Genomic DNA, 18,006 nt, shown 5'->3' with positions numbered 1-18,006 from the left:
AGGAAGCCCAATGTCTTCTCAGGCCCAGGGACACATGGATATGCTTGGTAATATAGTCGAACATTATAGCGGAACAGGAAATGACATCCAGGACAGATTACAGAAAGCCAGAAATGTCTTTATGATTCTCATCAACATTTACAGTACAACACACGCAATTTTATATAATTAGTAGAAACCACCATGACAACCTGGAAGGAGGTGACGTCATCTGAATGACTGCAAACGTGGTACAAAATTAAACAAAACTAGATAAAAGTACAGGTGATAATAAAAAATAAATAATCCATCCATCCACTTTCCAACCTGCTATATCCCAACACAAGGTCACAAGGGTCTGTTGGAATCAATTCCAGCCAACACAGGGCGCAAGGCAGGAACAAACCCCGGGCAGGGCACCAGCCCACCGCAGGGCGCACACACACACCAAGCACACACTAGGGACTTTGTAGGATTGGTAATGCACCTAACATACATGAGTTTGAACTGTGTGAGGAAACTGGAGCCCCCGAAGGAAACCCACATAGACACGGGGAGAACATGCAAACTCCACACAGGGAGGACCCAGGAAGCAAACCCAGGTCTCCTTAATGCGAGGCAGCAACACTGTCATTGCATCACCGTGCTGCCCAAAAATAAATAATAAATGATGATAAACATGCCTGGAGCCTAGATTTTATGCACTAAATTCATTTACTTTAAAACATGATATGAACATAGAATGTAAATGACTCATATTGATAAAATTAGCATTAGGTAGTACTCCTGCAATGTATTTTATACTTATCTATATAAGTGCTTTTCAGTATCATTAATGCAGGCACCCTTCAGTGCGGTTGGCATAGTGGTTAGCGCTGCTGCCTCACAGATCAAGCTTCCTGGGTTCAAATCCTTTGCTTGGCCACAGTCATTCTAGATTTTGTAGGGTCGCCCTGTGTCTGTTTGCGTTTTTTCTCTGTGTAATCCTATATCTGAAAGGTGTGTGTAAGATATATAACTGATTTTAAACTGATTCATTATGAGTATTGGTGTATTTGTGAGTAGGTGATGCAATGGACTGACATTCTATTCAGAGATGGCTCCTGCCTTGCACCTGACATTGATGGGACAGGTACTAGTCCCCTACAATATCAGACTAGATTAAGTGTATTTGAAAATTTTATACTGTGTGAGTTGCACTTGTTTGTAATAATAAATGCAATTTTAATAGGAACATGAGGTGGCAACTATCATTAAACATCCGGTTGTCAAACTTCCTATGACAGGGCAGATATTTTTGGTTATGTCAAACAAATTGTTAAAACTGAACACAGTTTATTATATGAATATTTTGGTTTCACTATATACACCTTCTGAAACAGCAGAAGTTATTGCCATTCTGTCTATTCATTGAAAATAAATTTAAAAAATATAACAACTCATTGCACTACCACTCTTGGCAATAATCCAAGTTTCAGGTTTACAGTGCCTTAGTCTCTTCTTTTGTCTGCTTTGGGCCACTTGTAGAGATAAGCTCTCATGCTGTCAAACTGCAGAAGCAATGTTGGGAAAAGACTGGAAATAATGAATAAAAAATAATTACATAGGAAACTAGGCTAATAACACGGATATGGGTTACTTACTCTATTTATTTCAAAAACTGTAAGTGTAACCCATAAATTACTTGTGTAATTTGGGATCTTAAACACGTAAAGAAAGCTTTTGGGCTGTGATAAATGGGGAGTTGCTTTCGAGCAGTCCCTCAACCCAGAGCAACAACCAGATGTGATTAGATGTTAATAAATTGAAGAATTTCTTAAAATGACCTTCTGGCAAACATAGTAAGTTAAAAGGATGGAGAAGATGAGATTATACACAAGGAAAAAATGACAAACTACCATACCCCTTATAGGACTAGCTTTACAAAAGAAACAGAAGCAGAAGGTTCCACCTGTCTTTTAAGAACACTCATCTGCTCAGCCAATTCATCCTCCACAACTGTCTTCTCTTCCCTCAGCTACCTTGTTCTCATCACCAGGTGAGCTCTTGCCTCTGCTTCACTACCAGCTCTAGAAGCCTTTCCTAAATGAAGATTGGAAGCTCTTTTACGGCATGGCCTAGTGCTTAAAAGGCACTCTGAGGTCACCTAGACCCTTTCAAAAATTCAACATTTCCTGGATTTCCTAATGTCTGTTCAAACAGCAACTCCAAAACAATCCTGTAATTAGAAGACAACCGTCCTGTGGAAGGGTTCATTCCTTTGGCTTCCTCTTCCTATATACTGTACACAACCCAAGAAGAACTTTGACATCCTGTCCAGAAGGTATTCTTGTTGGTTTTCCAAATGAGTTGCTAGTAATAATACAGTAATTGCTCATTTAACACAGTATGTAAATGAAGCCCCCATATTGAAGAGATAAAAAGAAAACTGTAAACCTGGACTAAGTACATGAGAGAAACTAATGCTCATTGAGAATATGCCACAGAAGAATAAACAGTATCAATAGATGTGCATACTGAGACAGTAGGCCTTTTGTGCATTAGTATGCCTGCTCTGAAAGTCAAAGAAGGGATATAGAAAAATGTGGAAATACAAAGATACAGAAGCACTTACTGTAAATACATTATTAGGTAGAATTAATTTCAGGTAGAAAACTGCTGTCCCAAAAGTAGTTGTTCAGTTGTATGAAACTGTAGCATAGAACATTTGACATGCAAGAAGAAAATACTCAGAAACAAGAGAAAAGGAATCCATCATTAGTCAATGTGTTGTTTGTTAGCACTGGGTGGTTGGCAGTCTAAATGGCTGTCATGGCTTGAAGTCATATAGTGGTAAAATGGTGTTGACTTGGAAATCAAACCTGCCCTTTGTGGTTAGGCACTGGTCCGTTATGGGTGTGAATCAGACTTTTTCTGGCACCTTACTGTGAAACAGAATGTGAGAAATAATGAGACCCATGGCAGACAGACAGAAAGTGTCATTTTAGTCATCTAAACAGGGTGCATATACATAAGAGCACACACACACACAAACACTAGGGCATATTTAGCAATGCCAATTTATCTAACCTGCATGTCTTTGGACTGTTGCTAAAAAAATTCTTCAGAAGGAGGTAAACACTCTTCCTTCGGGTTTAGCATTTTGTAGACTGTATTATACCAAGATGTTAGTGTTTTTGCAAATATGCTGTATTACTCCACAGATACACTAGCATAAATGAAGAAAGAAACAATTTATGTACATTGCCATAATCTGATTAAACACATACAATTTCCAGCAATCAGAATCAGAATCACATTTATTGGCCAAGTATTCTTGGCTTTAATGGAATTTGACTTCAGTTTTTTTGATGACTCTCTAAATGTAGTTGCATGACAGACATACTCATACATACAATTGATACGTACACATCTGAGATAAGTACATGACAAAGAACGTAAACATATAACATACAATGTGCAAGGCAATGCAAAAAAATACTGACTTAAGCATTAGCTATATGTGAGAATACTGCAAGATACTGGTGGGGAAAGATGCCCTGACTGTGCAAGGACATTTGAATTAACCTTTAGCGAGCTGGTGGCCTATGGAAGGAAACTGTTCTTGCTTTGGTATAGTTTATTCTATAAAGCCTGGCAGATGAGGGAATTTCAGAGGGGTTGTGGCCTGGATGTGAGGGTCAGTGATGATTTTTCTCTGTGCACGTCATGATTCTGGAATGGAACAGGTCCTGTAGTGGAAAGACTGGTGCTAGTGATTATTTTGGCAAACCTGAAATTCATTGTAGCCCATTCTTGCCAAGTTAAGTTGCTGATCCGCGTTGTAACTGATGAACTTAGAACATTTTCAGTGATTGCTGTGTAGAACTGAATCTGCAGCTGCAGGAACTACATATTCTGCTGTGCTTTTTTATGCTGGAATTTATGTTGGTTTTCCATCTCAAGTCCAGGGTGATTATGGACAGAAATGTGAATGTTTCCACAACTGAAATCATTATTATTAAGTATGGAGTGGAAAGGTAATATTGGGTGGCCCCACCTGAAGTCACTTTCATCTCCAACTTTTTCGAGCATGTTTATCTCCAGACTGTTCTGACAGCACCAAAAAGGTATATCTGCTCATCCTCCCTTCAGTATTCAGATCTAGTACTGTCAAAGACGGCTGTATTGTTTGCATAGATTATAGTACTAGGGTGTTGTACCGTGTTAGCCATTATGAATATAGTGAGAAGTCAAGTAAAATGACACCTTTTATTGACTAACTAAAAACAATATGCAAGCTTTTAAGGCTACTCAGGCCATCTTGCCTGAAGAAAGGGCCTGAGTTGCCTCGAAAGCTTGCATATTGTAATCTTTTTAGTTAGCCAATAAAAGGTGTCATTTTACTTGACTTCTCACTACATTGATTATAGACTATTGAACTGTAGAATTAAATTGTATTTTGTTAGACTTATTAAATGTATTGCTTATTAGTCATGGAAGACAGAATTTAAAAATTTAAACTAACTAGATGGCTCCTCACTGACAGGACAGTGTTTACTTTCCAACTAAAATTCCTGCTATAAAACTCGATGATAGAAGGCTGTTTTTTTACTAGAAATGTTACTGCCAAGTATAACAATGTTGTTGAAAGTGTTTTCATTTTTAATGTTAAGAATCCTAAAGCAATATATAAAAGAAATTCAACAATAGGCAATAAAAGACTTGTAAAAGATTGCCATTATAGTTTTGTCAACTTTAAACAATTTCCTTAGGATGAGTGGCTGTTTCTACCAGCTTTACAGATTTGATCTGTATTTGTTTTCAAGGTTACCCAATTCCTATAATAGTCTGTAAATATTTAAATTGCCCAGCCATCTCCACAGTCTGCTCTTTTGTTTAGAGAGGAGACGAGAGGGAAGCAACTAAAAACCACAGCTATATTCTTAATTCTATTTAGCTGTAAAAGGGATTTAAAATTATCTACAATTGCTTTGATTGTCCTCCTTATCTTGCAAAAGAGACCCATTGTAACATCCAGCAGTTAATCGTATAATAGAGAAGAGGAAAAAGAGAGAAACAACAAACACTGTGGTGAATCAGTAAAGAAATATAGTTTATTATATCAACAGCCCTTGGCATTAAACCTTTAAGTTATGTTAGTTAAAATATCAGGAGTCCAATCCACCAAGTTAGAGTCCAAACAGAAATTCTCAGCTTTTTAAATAAACTTTGAGGCTTGATCATGTTAAAAGTGATGAAATGTTAATAAATAGCAGTTTGTCATAAGCTTTCCATCTTTCAGAATACTTGCACAGTAACCGTTGTGGTCTTGCAGTGGTAGACACAATCCCACCCTAGGCTTTGTATGAAAAGAGATGTGTTAAAATCTACATTTTGTGTAGTAGCTCCCTTTAAACCATTTTCTTAAAGCCTTTCATGGTAAAAGAGTATAGTGGACCCAGTTCAGATTTTACAATGGGAAGATATTAGCCTGTTTTCAGAGTTTTGACACTAGTTTAAAATCCAGACTTATTTTTTATTTAGGGTAGATGCAGAGCACTTACTTTTTATGAATTCAAGACATCATTTTTCAATACTTTGCATAATGCACACTGGTTATTTAATTTTTACACTTAAATCTCAGCTTTATTCACCTCATACATGCTAAACGTCTTCATGTTAATCAATCCTTATTAATCTGTGGCTTATTTTTAAGGGTATACCATTCCTGATTTACCAGGGTTATAGTATTCTCACAGCTTTAGTGAAGCACCTGTAATTCATGAATATCATCGCATGATATTTTAAAGTCTTTCTACTCACAACAATCATAACAGTAAAAAGGGCAGACTCCTTAGAAAAGATTTTGATTTGCCTAGTTACCGATGTTTTTCTCCTAATGACACTTTTATAGGAGCATGTTGTACACAGTTATGATTAAAGGATCCAAGCATGGCCTTCTGTATAGATTAGTAAGTACTTTTGATTTTTCCCACAAGGCCAAATTAGCATCCTTTCATGAGGAGTAGAGCAGTTGGCATACTGATAAAAAACACAGTAACTCCACACCAAACTTACTTTAAAACTGATTAATATTCCTAGGGTATGAGAAACTAATAACTCTAATTTCAGCATCACTCTAAAGCTGTTTTAGTGGTGTCACTGGCCTCTACCTTCAAATGAATTCATGCAATTGCAATATTGATTTATGATCAGTCCCACAGTAAAAAAACTGAGATGCCGTGAGACACACAGCAGTTCAACATCCCTAGTGAAAAGTCTCCAATCATCACCCTTTTACACCATAGTTAAAATAAAATCAGATCCTTTCAATATGTTACCTAAAGATAATGACAACCTCCAGCCAAATCCAATAAAAACAAGTTCATCCGAACGTCAATCAGTCAAGCAAGTTTCTGTAACTGCCTTATGCTTACACCTTTGTGTTCATGCTGAAAGGGGACCCAAGCATGAAATTCTTTAGTAGTAAATTAAATGAGCTATGAAAAATGTGAAAGGTAACAGGAGACATCCAATGATTTTTCAGCCTCAAACAAATACATTTATTTCCTTCCATTCTGTCCATTTCTGTCATTTTCTGGTTACACAACAAGTTTAAGTAATTTATTTATTAAATAATCCCTTAAAATGTAATTAATTCCTTCATTAAATAATAATAATAATTAATCAAACATTTAATTAAAAATCATGCTTTTTGATAAAAAAGCTACATATATCAATTCAGGTAAGTTCATTGAAACTGGTAGTCTGCACTGAAAGTAATTTGTGTTGGGTTATTAGGAGACAGGAAAAATTAACAACTATACATATTCTGAGCATATTAAATTATTAATGTTTGAATAATATAATAGCCTGCTGCGGGCTGGTGCCCTGCCTGGGGTTCGTTTCCTGCCTTGTGCCCTGTGTTGACTGGGACTAGCTCCAGCAGACCCCCATGACCCTGTTGTTAGGATGTAGTGGGCTGGATAATGGATGGATGGATGGATGTAGATGGACACCCTCCTGTGTAAGGTTACTATATGTGCTTGATCGCGACAGTTGGTGTATGCCTACTACTCTGGCACAGATCAGATATTTACATCGTAACCTTTTTTTTGGTGAACGTATGAACACTTACCATACTTAGAGTATGACTATCCAGCAAATCCCCAGATGTTGTTATGAGATTCCTTGTCCTATCTTTGGATAGCCAAGCTAGGGAAGACTGACTCATTTTCTAAACCTTTTCTGTTTGGATAATATGGCTCTAATAAGAGGTTTACTGCTATACTGAGACAATAATAATTTTAATTGAAAGGTTTGGGAGATGAGACTTGGTCATTAATACAAGCAAAGGCCATTCCAAAAATATCAGACCGATATTTCACCAAGTTTAAAATGCTACTCAAAAACCTTGGCCCTTGAGACCAAACCACAAGTTATTAAACCGGGAAAAATAAAAATCAGTGAAATGAAAATGCACACACTGAACTTTATACAGTCACTGTGATAACATCACATGTTAAACAGCCCCAAAGCATTCTGGATAAATTATCATAGCAACCATTAACACTAATGTCTTAAAATGGCAGTGTCGTTGACCAAAGAAAATGGTGTCACGGTATAACAGTAAAATTATCCACCTTTACAGGAAAACTTTACAAAAAAACAAACACCAGAACTGAATTCTTCAGGTAAAAAACAGAATAGACGCATATGTTGCTCAAAACATCAGGACATCCCACAAAAATAAAAAATAACATAAATATACCTGCGTCTCAACAGATGGAGCCCCAGATCTACAGAATTGGCTTTTAAATCCCTGCCAGACATCAACAAATATTCTTTTGATTTTCACAGAATGTACTTCCAGAAAGTGTGACCTGACAACTTCACCCTTACCTTGTTTTTTCTCTTAACAGGTCAGCCTTCATCATATCTCTTCTCCTGACTGTAGACTCCATTATTCTTCTGGTTTTCAGAGGCCTTAAACTCACTCTTGGGGTCACGTCTATCCAAACCCTGGATTCTGTTCTAGAAGCAGTGATGGAGAAACTAGTCAGGATCAGAGATGCAAGTATTTTATAAGGTGTAAGGCAGGACTTGGGCTTTAGGAGTCATGATGGTTTTGGCAGTAACAGCTGTGACTTGCTTTTGACACTGCTATACTAATCGGAGGTAATGTGGCTACTGATCCTCAAAGGTGCTTTAAAAAACTTTTGTAGGCCAGGGTGATAGACAGCAAAAAGATATGTTAGATTATACAACGTACACAGATCCCTGCAACCCATTATAAGTTACAGGGGACTAGGGAGTGTCATGGTTCTTTAAATGTGAGGTGGGATTCAATACAGCTGTAACAATGGGGCTGGTAGAAGGAGGCTCTAGAAGGATAGTCTGAGGAATACAGGAGGTTCTTTTTGTTATTTTCAAGCTGAACCTGAATGGAGTCATAAGCTACAATGTAAAAGCTCCTTCAGGTCATAGTGCTACCAAGCTTGGAGTCAGAAGGATTATTGTTGGAAAGAATGGTGTGAAGAGTAGGAAGAAGAAGTGACAGAAGGTGAACTAATGAAAGAAGTGCATAAGTCACTCTAAATGTAGTGTGCATGAGGGAGATACCTTACGTTAGTTAAAAACAGAGAGACATACCTTGAACTACCTTGCATGGGTTCAGGTCACATACTGTATTTGAGGTGTGAGTTGCTGCCTTGTATCCAAAGGACAAGGCTGAGTCTAAGGATTTAAGGAAAATAAGCTTTATTCAACTTGAAACAGGAACAGGAAGATTATTTACTGCAGCGGGAGCTACCACTCTACTACACACAGAAAGATCAAATTGGCAGTGCTGGGTCCAGGTCAGTGGCCAAGTTACAGTGTTCCCTGTATCACACATCAACGTGGCGACAGACACGTTGTGCAAGGAGGTGGTGTGCTTGACGTTGCCTCTGTGGCACTGAGAATCTGCAGCTGCCTCGGTGATGGGCAAGCAGCCCTCAACAGACGTGTCAATCACGTTTCAGCATGTCATCCCATTGGGAAGTGTCTCAGAAGAGTTCAAGAATCTCACTCTGCGTATAGTATACTGGTAAACTTCAAATGGAGAGGCGACTACAGCACACCCTAAACCCACAGAACAACTAGGGAAACTCAGATATGCAATGATTTGTACTTTCACTGCCTACAAAAAGCACAGGGTTAGTTTATGCACAAAGGAGTTAAAATAACAGAAACAAAAGATACAAATATAATAAAAAAAATTGTATCTCTAGCCCTACCTAATACAACAGGGGGTCTCTTTTGTAGTCTGAGTAGTGGCTGATTCACTCCCACCATAAACACTCAAGCAGTTCCAAGTTATCTCCCTTGCCTTCTTATTTGACAATTCTGGTCAACCTGCTTCACTTCAGTTCATGCAAATATTTGTCCATCCCTACTCCCCCACCTGCAATCTCACTATAACAATGAGTCTGATCCTCGAGTACTTCTGGGGTCACCTCTGGGCCAGAGATAGTCCTACAAAACACCTGAAGTCATCTTCACAGAACTTGCTCTGCTGGCTGAAGATACTGTTGGTAGACTGTGGGCTCACAATTACTAAATGAGTCAAACAACCCTCCAGAACCTTAATGACAACTTCTTGGTCCCTCCAGATACAAAGGTGGGAACTGCATATTCACATTCCCCAGTGACCCTCTTTTATATTTAAATCCCTGGAATACTCTGAACCCTTCTGGCATCTTTGCCGGGATAGTTTAAGAATGGCATCCTTTCTGAAATGTTATTTAACACCCACTAATAAAGGGCCTCACAGTGGTTACATTTACTAAATTAACTCAATTTTTTCAGATTTTGCATGTGCACATGGTCCATTTTTGTATAGGTGAATTCAGTTTGAACATTTCATAGTACATGTTTTTTTATAAAAGCACTTGAGACTATATCATAAAGCACCAATATCTTAAATTCAGCTACAACTGCACCTGGCTAATTAAATTATCTTTTTTAGACGCACTGATAATTGTGAGCCTAATTCAGTGAATTGTTTTCATATTTGGTGCCCTTTTCAGTTGAACAACTCAGAACACTGCATATAGTATTAGTATTCAGGACTAAAAATGTTAAACACATCTACAGTATTTCACTTCTAGTTAGTCTTTGTTTCACCACATGAAGCATGCACACTGTCACATTTTTGCATTGAAGCAGATCTAGTAATTGTAGTACTATTACAGCAGTGGTGGGCCGTCAGGTCCTGCAAGGCCTTCTCTGCTGGCCTAAAAAAATATCTGAATCACAAACTGATATTAATTATATTTTGTCCATGAATACTTATTAAATAATTCTAAATAGTCTGTCCAATTCCTTTCATAGCTCTTCCAATGGTCGTGCTGCTTCCAGACATGTATTTTCATATAAAGGCATTTAACCAATCACATTTCAGCCATCATTTGTTGCCAGGCAGAGTCAAAGTCGAAGAGGACTTCACAATCCATTCTGCAGGCTCTCTAACACAAAATAAATATCGATTAAACTGTTGCTTCAACCAATCAGATTTTGAGTTGGTGTCAGTAGGGCCCTCTAGCAGGCGTACGCCAATGTCACCTCCAGAGTGGTCAATACGATCTTTGAGAAGAGTGATTCTCTAAAGGAACTGTTTCATCACATTCTGGAGCATCATGACGAGTATGAAGAGGACACAGTGTGCTGTGCTGATGGATTTAAAGCACATCTGGATGATTTTGAGTTTTGTTTTTTGCTTCACACATTCAATGGCATTTCTGAGTATCCAGACATGCTGTTTTCAATACTACAGGACAAAAAACTGGATGTGCAGTTTTGTCTGGCTAGGGTAAAGGAGTTCTGTGACACCGTTGAGCGAGATAGAAGCCGATATGAGGAACTCTACAAGGCCACTGAACACACCGCAGGCGCTCCGAGCGCACGAAGAGGTCAAGCGCAAGATCCTCGCACGCACTACCACCAACTCCATGGCAGGATTCTGGACAATATTATTTGCCAGACACAGACCAGATTTCAAGACCACGAAAAACTGATGTTGACCCCCAGAAGTTTCGGGAATACAAGAAAAATTTCTTGCCACGGAGCACTTTTTGATCTGTCTCGGCTAAAAACAGAACTGACTGTAATGTATGCCATGGATGATTTTGCAGGAAAATCTCCCACTGATCTCCTTAGCTTCCTTCATCAGAAAAATCTGAATGAGAGCATGGGGCAGCTGTTCACATTGGTATGTTTTGCGGTGACCATTCCTGTGTCCACTGCGTCTGTCGAGTGGACATTTTCAGTCCTAAAGCGAATTAAACCTTATGCCAGAAATACGAAAGGGCACATTCGACAGGTTTCAGCATTAGCTTCGAAAGGCGATAGAAAGGGACTTCGTGATGGAACTGAAGCACCCGGATAATCTGTACAACAGAGTAATTGAACTGTTTTTGAGGAAAGAGAGGAGGATGGATTTTGTTTACAAATAATCAGAATTTTTGGTGAATAAAATACTGTGATTTTCCTAAATAATATTGCAAGTTTATGAGTTATTATTGATGTTTTTTATGTGTGTCGCAGCTGTAGCTGCAGTAGAAAGGAACTTGTTCACCCCTGTTTGTCTATTCAATTTAGACATTTATTGTGGCTACAGTACAGGATGCAACTGCTCTTTATACTGTATTTCTGCATATTAAGATGGTTTTTATAACCATAAATTAGTTTTTGAGGGGCGGGTTGATTCAGACGGAGCACTACTGATGACCTAGGTGTGAAATGCACGGTTCGCCACTGTATTACAGTATATCAGCAACTGAGGTAATTCGTACAGTATTACCTGAACTCTATGAATTATCAAGTATCCAAATCATTAAAAAAGTTAAAAGCTCAAAGTTCAACAATTAAAACCGAGTGTATTTTTTCCTTCTGCATAAATAACGGCAGGTTTGAAAATGTACATAGACATATTTTTCAGTAACAATGTCATGGTATGCTTCACAAAAATGGCATAAATGACATAACGCAAGCAATAATGCGGTAATTTTGCTCCCAGCTAAATTTCACCTTACCTTATTCACATGGCACTGAGCAACTGAAATGGGAAAAGTGAACTTGAGGAAGTGAACTTTCTTGGACATTTTTCGTTACTGAATGTTTAAATACAAATTCTGACATTAGCCTAAAATAATCACGTGACAATAATGACCCTATAAACTATAAATAGTATTGAAGGCATGTTAAATGTGGAATATTCATCCAATGACCTTTGGTCGTTCTTATGCAATGTGCTCTGTGACAGAATTTTATATTGTGAATCTGTCTATTTTAAGTACATTTAAATCTTCCTTCTGGGGTATATGGAAAAGTCTAAATGATATTATTATTTTTAAAACATCTCTTTTATTTTTCCTGTTTCAGAGGAAGTTTAAAAATGTACTATCATCTAACAAAAATTAGCAGGTAAATGCAGATGGAGATTGCTAACTTTATGAAGGTCAAAAAGATGGAAACTTTGACAATAAGTTGTAAAATTTAAAAAATGATAAGCCATGAAAACTGACTGGCATCAGCATTTAAACCTACAAAAGTTACGGGCTTAAGGTAATTTTTTAAAAACATCCAATGCCAGTGTTCATTACGGAGCCATTCATCCATCCATTATCAAACCCACCACATCCCAACCACAGGGTCATGAGGGTCTGCTGGTGCCAATCCCAGCCAACACAGGGCACAAGCTAGGAAACAAACCCTGGGCAGGGCACCAGCCCACTGCAAGGCGCACACAGACACCAAGCACACACTAGGGTCAATTTAGAATTGCCAGTCTACCTAACCTGCATGTCTTTGGACTGTGGAGGGTACCCACGCAGACACAGGGAGAACATACAAACTCCATGCAGGGAGGACCCGGGAAGTGAACCCAGGTCTCCTAACTGCGAGGCAGCAGCGCTACCCACTGCACCACCGTGCCGCCGTTCATTACAGAGCCATTACCTGAAATACTGTTTTTTTTTTAATAAAGCAAAGATTTACTTTTTTCATTTTTGCATTCATACATTTTCTGATGCAACTTTTTTGATTAAGGGTAACAGAGAGCTGGATACAACCTGGCCGCATTCAATGGGTGCCAGTCTTTTGCAGGGCCCACTCCCACCTAAAACACCCACACTGGACCAGTTTATTGACAAATAAAGCAAACCTAATTTGAAAGTACCTGGAGGAAAACCCCTGCAGGCACACATAGAAAGTGAAAAACTCTACTCAGGCAGTGACTGGGTCAGTATTCACACCCAGTGTCCCATGGGCAGCAGCACAATCACTGTGCCATCCTACAGTTACATCCTTGAAATGGCCCTTTAACTGCCCTAAGGAAAATTATATCCAAAGATTGCTAAATTTTAATGTTGCAATGTGTTATTTCAATAGACCATCATTCCAACATTTAAATGACAGCATCACATTTCCAATATAACATAAACTGGAATATTGTGATGGATTAGTTATTTTTTTTATTTTCTAGACTTCTAAATTATCTTTTCAACTACTGACTGAACCTAAGTGTTCCAGTTCCAAATAATTGGGATCAGGAGCCTTTCTCATTAGCAATACTTTAAAAAGGGAGACAAACCTGCTTAGAATACAGGGCAACATGTTCAACACACCCAAAACAATATTAACATCACCAAATCAGCTTGACATTACGTTTTTTTGAATATTGGAAATAATTCACATCCCCAGGTGAAGTCCATGCAGATTCCTTACTAAGCAGAATGTGAATTCAAGTGCTTAGAGAGAGTAGTGCTACCTGCTGTGCCACCATGAAGTACTGAATTCTGAATATTTAATTTGGTATTGCTGTACCTTTTTCCACTGCAAGATGCAAAAATGTCTCAAATGATTGCTTTACAAGATAATTTACAGTAAATTACCACAGACTCTCCACCAGGGATGATAAAATCAAAATGCTTTTTTGGCTGGAATTCAAATTGTAATGGATTGATATCTCAACTCTTGAATATTTCTACAATCTGTCATGATGCCCTTTAAGTGCTTACTACTGAAAGCCAGCAAATAAATCTTTGAGTATCGCACATGATAAATAGGCAGAGTGGAAAGAAAGAAGGGTTTTGGCTGAAATCAGCATAGTCATCCGCTGAATGAACTAAATGCTAATGTACATGCTACCTAGGATTGCTTAAATATATTTTCATTCATGTAGCTGTGTCACATGGCACATATTTTCAATAATATCACTGAGTGAAAACTGTTCTGGTTAATTTGTCGTACTTTGAAATTTTTATAGGTGCAGGCAGGTTTACATTCCTAATAAATTAAAAAATGATAACTGAAAAAGAGATGAACTTTCTTTATTTTGAATAGCTAAACTGACTCATGGAATATATGAGAATCTTTATCATCTTTAGAAGCTAGTGTATCAGTAAGCCTGAAAAGCTTAACTATGCTGTGTAAATAAAGATAAATTGACCCTTGTGTGTGTGTGCATGTTTGTGTGGGCATGTATGCGTGTGTTTGCATCTAAGTGTGTTCACCTTTTGATGGACTGGATCTCTGTCCAGAGACAGTTCTGCCTTGCACTCAGTGCTTGCTGGAATAGGCTCCAGCTCTGTCACAACTCGGCTCAGGATGCAGCAGTTAAGAAAATGGATGGATGGATGGAAGAAACCCCCATTGGACAAGTTCCTTTTGTCCAGGGTAAAGGGAAATGATGTATGGCCAGGCCCAAGACTACAGGCTGACATGAACAGTATACCTAACCAGCTTCTTCACTTCTTCACAGTTATGTTAAGTGGCTTTTTTGTATTAATTTACATTCCTTCTGTTACTTTATAATGGTTTCTCCATAAGGTTTGTTATAATGCATATGATGTGCTACTTTTATGGTACACTTGAAATGTCTTATGGTTTATTATAAAATAAATCTCTCTTTCATGACCCGATCCATTTCAATAAATTTGTCCTGCTCTTTAGTACACTTTCTTCTGCACTTACTATTTCATCTCAGGTTCTTCTTAGAGTTCAAGAGACTTGGGTTCAGCTCTCAGTCCAGCCAATGTCTGTTTAAAGTATTAACATTCATCTTATGGCTATCTGTGTTTTTTAAAGATATTCTGACTTTCTATTACTATATTGTATATCCCAAGGGCATGCATGTTAAATTACCTGATAATTTTAAAGTTGAACTAAGTATGTGTATGTGTGTCCATGAGTGTGTCCTGTAAGGAAATGGCATTGCTGTCAAGTTTGACTCCTTGCAGCTGACACTTGGTGCTATCTATGACCCTCTAATGGACAAACAAGGTTAAAAAAAGATGGACTGATGTTCGTATTTATTATTTTAAGGTATTAGGAAAGACTAAACAACTTTTAAAGGTAAGCAAATAGAAGTAACTAACTGAAATGAAAGAACTGGTTGCACAGTGCTTAGCACTCCTGCCCCAGGAGTTTGCACATTTTCCCTGTGTTTGTGTGAGTTTTCTTCTCAAAGACATATTGTATGTTTCTTTAACTGGTAACTCTCAAGTTGTCCAATATGAATCAACATGCAGTGTTTGTAAGACTGTGTACTTCACCAGAATGACAATGAATCCAGGGTTAGTTCCTGCCTTCTATCCAATACTGTTATGATACATTCCATACACCATGGTCCTGATATAGATAAAGCAAGTAGAAAAAATAAAAGGATGATAGACATTTTTGATGAGCAGCACTGGAGCACAGTTATATGTGCTGCTGTATCAAGGATCTGGTGTCAAGGGTTCAAACCTGTATATTTAGTTGGCACCTTTTCCTGACATCTTCATGGGCCTTCCTCTGCATAATATACTTTTTCTTTAATATCTTGTACCCCAAATACATCTGTGTTAGGTTACAGTAATGCTAAATCAGCCAGGTGAGTGTGAATAGGCCCTAAAATGGAATGGTGGTTTATAAAAGGTGGTTTCTGTTTGTGCTGAATGTTCTTGTGGTAGATATCAGCTCCTCATGATCCTGATTTAGGTAAAATTGGTTTAAAAATTCATTGTACTATCATAAATGTTTGAAATTATAAAGAGTGCGGAAATATTGATTTGAACTGTTACTTGGGCAGAGAGTGTTGCCTAGCTGGTAAATTATAGAACTTTAAAGCACAAAAAGCCAGTTCAATCACTTCTGCATTATGTGATCCTAGGCAAGTCATCTAACGCAATGTTTCTCAGCCTTCACTAGGTTGAGAGTCTCCGTCTTTGGGCACTGGAACTGTGCAGTGTGATATTTTTTCCCATTTCTGATTGTGCTCATTTCAGCATTTTATATCCCATTTTAAACTACACAAACTCATTGCACCATGGTCTATGTTTTCACAACTTCCACACTCCATTTTCTAAACCTATCTAATACAATTTTAGTGTTGTGGGCAGTTGGTCTTTTCCTGTCGCATCTATGATAATTCTAGAACCAGTACTGGACAGGATGATGGTCATCACACGGTATGCTTACAGTCATGTAGGTTGATAATCAGCCTAATGTGCACAGCTTTGAAATGCAGGAAGAAAACCTGCACAGAAATATGGGATGGACAACACCGCCATAAGAACAGTGACTGTGAGAAGTTTCAAAACTACTTTCCAGGAGCCATGAAGGAACAAACACTGAAACAGTATACTGTCTTATACTGTACCTTGTATTTAGAAAATGTATTTACTTTTAACATTCTACAGAATAAGAATACTATAAATTATTTTTTATCAAGATTAACAGACCTTCTAATTGAATGCATTTAATGATATTAGATTGAGACTATGTACCCACTTCATTTACATGCATGTGTCACAGTCTGACATGTCTGCTGCACTGCTCTAGCCTTAGTATTACTCATTTGCTGTTTTTCAATGATCATATGTAGCATCATACAAGCCTGACACATTTCACTACTGTCAACCGTGTTAATAAAAATCATAATGATGCAAAATAAAAGTTCCACTTTAAACGCATTATAAAATAGTTTCCATCTTAGAAAAGCTAGTTTTGCAGAAAAAAAGGTGTGTAACAAAACTTATCGTTCAGATTAATCTGAGTGTGCAGGGAAAATGGAAAAGACAAAGCATTCACAAGATTAGAAGTCAAAATGCTGAGCCTGTAAATTCCATTGCAACATGTAAGAAATCACTGGTAATGGAAATATAGTTCCTTGCTAGTACCACCTCAGCAAAACACACCTAGGATAAGACGTGTAGGCTTGTATGAGTATGGTAATCTCATTATATTGAATGGTGATCACCTGGATTTTGCTTCTGGCATGACTTTTACTAGAATTAAAAGTAAACCTCACAGCTTTATGCATGGAATATCTCAGCATTTTATTAAACATAAAAAAGAAAAAGTTCAAAGTAAATATGATTTAGTTAAACCAACAAAAATGAAAATTAAAGTCCACAAATAGCCTTAATTAACTTTATCCATCCATCCATTATCCAGCCTGCTATTTCATAACTACAGGGTCACAGGGGTCTGCTAGAGCCAATCCCAGCCAACACAGGGCGCAAGGCAGGAAACAAACCCCGGGCAGGGTGCCAGCCCACCGCAGGGCCTTACTTAACTTAAACACATACATTCTTTGATGTATTTATCAAATTATTATATACTAGGCTGACCCGCCTTTTAAGGTGACCGACTTTTAAGTTGACCACTTCTTAAGGCAATTCAATATGTAGATTAATTTGATATTTTATACAAACTCATTAATTTGGTTATATTGCATTTGAGCGGTATTACTTTAATACTCGTAGTTTCTGTTATTTTTGTGATGAAATTTAAACTTTTTTTCTATATTGAGGTCACCCTTTTGAACCCTCCTGATATTTACTACGCGGTTAGGGATTTGTACTCCATCAACATTAATTATTTCTAGAGACATAATTTTGTCTATTTTTCCAGCACATCGCGCACAAAAGCAAGGGAACGATGGGAGCACCAGAACTCTGCTCACATCATGTCACTTCATACCGCAAGCTGCAAGTAGTAAGTCTGTGATAAGCGGAA

The 18,006-nt window shown here is 37.8% G+C and overlaps 1 long non-coding RNA gene across 1 annotated transcript in view; it reads right to left on the bottom strand.

Moving 5' to 3' along the window:
- The window catches only part of LOC120522961, an 83,702-nt gene that overhangs the window by 11,093 nt on the left and 54,603 nt on the right, over positions 1 to 18,006 (bottom strand). Inside the window, exons 2-3 of the long non-coding RNA XR_005632543.1 lie at positions 8,614 to 8,697; positions 7,864 to 7,995 (exon numbers count right to left, since the gene is read on the bottom strand). This is a non-coding gene — a long non-coding RNA (uncharacterized LOC120522961). The remainder of the gene's footprint in view (positions 1 to 7,863; positions 7,996 to 8,613; positions 8,698 to 18,006) is intronic.

This window comes from Polypterus senegalus, chromosome 2, assembly GCF_016835505.1.
Source record: "Polypterus senegalus isolate Bchr_013 chromosome 2, ASM1683550v1, whole genome shotgun sequence".
Classification (NCBI taxonomy): domain Eukaryota; kingdom Metazoa; phylum Chordata; class Cladistia; order Polypteriformes; family Polypteridae; genus Polypterus; species Polypterus senegalus.
Note: the sequence above shows the minus strand (reverse complement) of the source record. Positions and strands in the feature narration are given on the sequence as shown.